The sequence below is a fragment of the Diabrotica undecimpunctata genome, chromosome 2, assembly GCF_040954645.1.
Source record: "Diabrotica undecimpunctata isolate CICGRU chromosome 2, icDiaUnde3, whole genome shotgun sequence".
Taxonomy (NCBI): Eukaryota; Metazoa; Arthropoda; class Insecta; order Coleoptera; family Chrysomelidae; genus Diabrotica; species Diabrotica undecimpunctata.
The window spans coordinates 148,817,331-148,822,230 of NC_092804.1; the positions used below are offsets into that span (position 1 = coordinate 148,817,331).

At 33.9% G+C, this 4,900-nt stretch overlaps 1 pseudogene; it reads left to right on the forward strand.

The window, feature by feature from the left end:
* Window positions 1–2,027: 2,027 nt before the first annotated feature.
* Window positions 2,028–4,633, forward strand: LOC140433087 (uncharacterized; annotated as a pseudogene).
* The last annotated feature ends 267 nt before the right edge of the window (window positions 4,634–4,900 follow it).

Consider the following 4,900-nt stretch of genomic DNA (forward strand, 5'->3'; position numbering starts at 1 on the left):
CCCACGAGGTGGCCGTGGAAATTTTGGCGGTGCTACGAGAAAGTGAGTCGAGCGCAGGTGTAAACGCGATAAGTTTTCATAAAAATCAACTGAGCCAGTTCAAACAACAATTAGCTAATCGCGAAAGAAAGAAATGTTTTCGGTGCGAAAGGGAACATTCTCCAGAAACTTGTGAACACATTAAATCAACCTGTACATATTGCAGGAAAGTTGGACACATCGAAATAGCTTGTTTTGCTAAAAAGAAGAACCAAAATTACAAACGCAAAGTACATCAGACGTGTACAGTTGTTTCGGGGAACACTCAGAGTGTTTTTTATCAAAGTAGTGACTATGAATTTTCGGTAAATAACGTGACGTCTGATAGCATTACCGGTAAATATTTAATAGATTTGCTACTCAATGGCCAAAAAGTGAAAATGGAGATTGACTCGGGCGCGAGTTATTCAGCGATAAGCAAATCAACCTATCATAAAATCTTTAGTGAAAATCGACCTAAAACAGATAAATCCAGTGTTATTTTAAGGGACTATCAAAACACAGTGATACCCACACTGGGTAAGTGTCCAGTGGAGGTAAAGAGAGGTCAAAGATCAGCGACACTTCCTCTCATAGTTACGGAAGGCAATCGCGCCAGTCTACTCGGCAGTAGACTGTCGTACACTGTCAGTACACTTAAAAGTGTAGTAAGAACCTCTGTTTGAATAAAAGATGATCAACTTTTTAGTTGTTCAAGAAAGTTTAACCCATACAAACCCTTGTTGATCAAGTGGCAAATTTCTTTCAAGAAAAACGCTGTCTTGATGAATCGAGATGAATTGTGTTATAACTTGTTTTGAAACGTGTGAACTAGGCGGTCAACATTTGTTGACTGTGTTAAGTATATTTTGTGAAAGAGACCAGGGCCCTGATTCTAATTGAGATTTCGACTCAAAACATGTCGAAATTATTATGGCGATGTCGAAATGCGACTTTGCGAACCTTGTGGATTTCAGCTGAACTAACCAAACGACGTCACTAATTTTCGACTTATCGAAATTAATTTCAACTTCAAGAAAGTGGTTGAAATTTCATTTCGAGTCGAAATTAATCTGACATGACTGACTGGACTGGGAGAAGTGAACTTAGGTTCAGTTTAGGTAGGCGGTGTTTTGATTCCTGCAAGGAAAACTGAGGCAAAAAGTATTAATATGGCTGTGTTTTAAGGACATTTTCTAGTTTTGGAGGAATTAGAGAGGATAGATATCCGACGCTCATAACGGAGGATAAGAAGAATGTTACGGGATACTCAAAATTCTTTTTCACTAAGTGATGCTCAATTTAGGCAGCAATTCCGGCTTAATAAACAAGCTGCAAATTATTTAATAAGGGTATTAGAACCATATTTGGAAGAAGGTGTTTATGCCTCTAGGATAACCAAAATGTTTAGGGTTAGTATTACTAAGCTGTAAATTTAAAAATATATTAGAATATAACCACTAAGTCAAATCTTAGTGGTTATAACTTAAGGATCTCCCACATCGCCTTTTTTTTCTTGCCATCTTTTCTTTCAATTCAAAATATAATTGAGAATGGCCACTATTTATGATTTAACAAATTAAACAAGAAAAAAAAGACGTTCACGTAACGTAAACAAAACAAACATTCAACAAGCGTAGTGCAGCCAATAAACAACAGGGCCAACCCAAATTTTCAGCAGTGTCAAAATGATAAAGTAAATATCCCCAGTTTTAACTACAATCGAAATGAATGAGAATCGCTAGCTATTGCGACTGTCATGGCGTAGTCGCTTTTAAATTTCGACATCGAAATGAAATAGAATCAGGGCCCAGGGTGCACGAGCGTTTGTTTGGTTTATAAAATAAGTAGGTGTTCATAAAATAGTCAAAAAGAATGAACCTCAAGTGGTTTGAAAATATAATGATGAAATTTTTGTAGTTGTATCAGAAGTATGATGGGACCACCGAACTGATAAATACAGAAGTAGAGATGGACAAGAAGATGCTTTGGGTTGCATTGCCAAGGAAATGGAAATACCTGATATTACTTTTGCTGACCTAAAAAAGAAAAATTAGTATTATTAGAAAAGAATGTATATAAAAAAACATTCATTAGTATGCAAATCGATACATATTGGCATGACAAGAGATGAATTGTACGTACCAAAGATCTTTTGGTATAAAAGAGCGGATATATTTTTTACATGGTGTTACCAATACAAGGATTACCTTATCAAATTTGGTAAGTATACTTTTTATTTAAATTTTTTTACATTAACTTTTATGTATTATTTACATCGTCGTGTATCATATTCAGTTGACAGGGCACAGCTTTATGTCCGGAAAAATATTTGTCATATTTATTACGCACAGTAGATGCTAATATTGAATAATTACAACTTCCTAAATGACCGTGCAAATGAATTAGACCATTCGCTTGAGTACTTCGTGTTTTCCAAGAACCCGGTATAATGCGCCTGTTTAGATCTTTAGTATCAAAAGGGTCTGTGGGTGTATATGTTTCACTCGAACTTATTTTTAACCAATTATGTATGTAATGCTAAAGCTGCTTTAAACATTTTGCCCACCTTATTAATTTAAACTGCTGTAGGTCATTCAAATAGTCCAAATGTAGAAACCAAAATTCCATTACAAATTTCAACAATGCGACGAGCTCTTGATAAGCGATAGTTTAAAATTTTCTGTTTCCTAGATAAAGGAGTACTTTTTCGAAAGGGTTTTAAAATATAGGGCCTTAAAGGGAAAGCATCGTCAGCTACAAGTACTGTTACGTATTTCTAAGATCTTCTAATACTTTATTCAACGAAGATTTTGCAAAAACAGCAGCATCGTTTGCACGTCCATTTTTGCCTACGTCGCAATAGCGAAAACACTAGTTTGCGTCAACGCACGCAAAGAAAATTACGTTATTTGTAATTAAAATATTCTAATTCACTGTGGGGCTCATTTCATATTCTAATATGTTTTCCATCTAATGCGCCACAACAGTTTGGAAAATTCCATCGCAAATAATATTATCTTTGAATTGTCTTCCATTGTTCTTCATTTTGTGGTACCGTTCGCGTCATAAAAAACTGGTACAACTCTTATTACCGAAAATCATGTTTTTCAAGTTGTGTAAGTTGATCTTGTCACATGTGTCATTCTAATTTCTAGGGCACTGTTGCCAGTTCAACGAAAATATTATATGAAATCAGCTAAAAGCAGGGCTGTGTAACAGACCGCCAGTTTTGAGTATTCTAAAAACTAAAACATCGAGCATTCTCGATCAGTCAGTCACATTAAATTTGTTTAAACATGCATCCTAAAAAATTCTCATATTAATTTTGTAATTTTTCATTATCTCAATTAAGTACTCATACCTTGATTTGTGTTTTATTATAATTTATGAAAATATTGCAATTCAAATATAGTGATAGATAAAATCAATCTAGACATAACTTTAAATTATTATAATAAAACATTACAGTGAGGTATTGGATTGTAACTGTCACTTTATACTCTACGTAGGATAGAGTATAATGTTAGTTTTTGTTAATGTTATCGTTCATATAATAAATAATAAATTAATCTTGGTAGTTGGCCTGTGACTAGACTTATTAATACAAAATACAGTTAGTGTTCGGTAGGTAATTGAAGTAAAAAATTAGGTACAGTAGATGCATTCCAATGTTCCCTGTGCCAATAATCTCGGTTTAAAGATCCTTCAAATATTTTGGATATTAGCTGAACCCTATCACTGGTTATTACATTTATTAAATACGGTTTTTTGTTGTTAATGCTAAAAATAATATCTATCTAATATTAACTTTTTTTTAACTAGATTTAGTGCAATTCCGTTATCTGTGATGGCAACAGCGAATTAATTCACGAACCACTCTATCCAGTCTGAACCCAGGTTTACATTGGGAAAAGAAAGTGTACCAGTTTTATATGACGGGAAGTGTACCTGTAAAAAAATATTTATCACATCTGCATTTTTAATTCACTTTGTACTAATATGAAATATTTTAATTCTAAGTTCTATTTCTCTTTCAGAATTTAACACATGATGAAGCTGAAAGTAAGACCATCGAAAATACAGGAGAAACAGAAACAGAAAATGTGTTTCCTGCATCTATTACTACTGGCAATGGTAATACCCAAAAAGAATCGATCCGTGTAGAAAACACAAAAACTGCCGAATCGCCTACCACAAAGCAATCAAAGATAACAAATATCTTTCGTGCTCCTCAAAATCGCAAAAGAAAAATATTAGAAAATAAAAATATTTCAAATATAATCGTAGCACTTGATAAACTTGATGAAGTAGTGCAAAAAAATGCACGTAATGTTGATGATGAATTCGACATATTTGCCAAATAGGTCATATAATTCTATAATCAGCGTGTCCTCCTTCTACATCTTATTACCAGACAATTTCATCGCCACCGTTTTTATCTTCTGAGTATCATTCACATCCATCACCAGCACTATCAGACAACATGGACCCAAAACATTGCTCGTGTTCATTTTCATAGGAATCATGCAATAGACAACAATGCGAACAGAATTCTCAGAAATCATCTGATGTACTTACTGCAGCTCTAACAGGTGTCTTACACTTAGAGTAGACTAAATTTTATATTGCCTACTTTTGTTACCATGTTTTTTATACTTACTTTAATAAAATCTTGCAATGAATCATATTCTCCTTTTTATACTTCTCCCAGAAAATTTGAAATGATATTTTTAGGTACTCGGTATATGGAAGCAAGCGTTGCAAACGAATCACCCGTAGCTAAATATCTTAAAGTAATTTGCAGCTTTAATCTTGGTGAGATTGCTTGTCGGATCCATGTATCTTGTTTTTTTATGACACCCTGCACTTTTGACAGCAG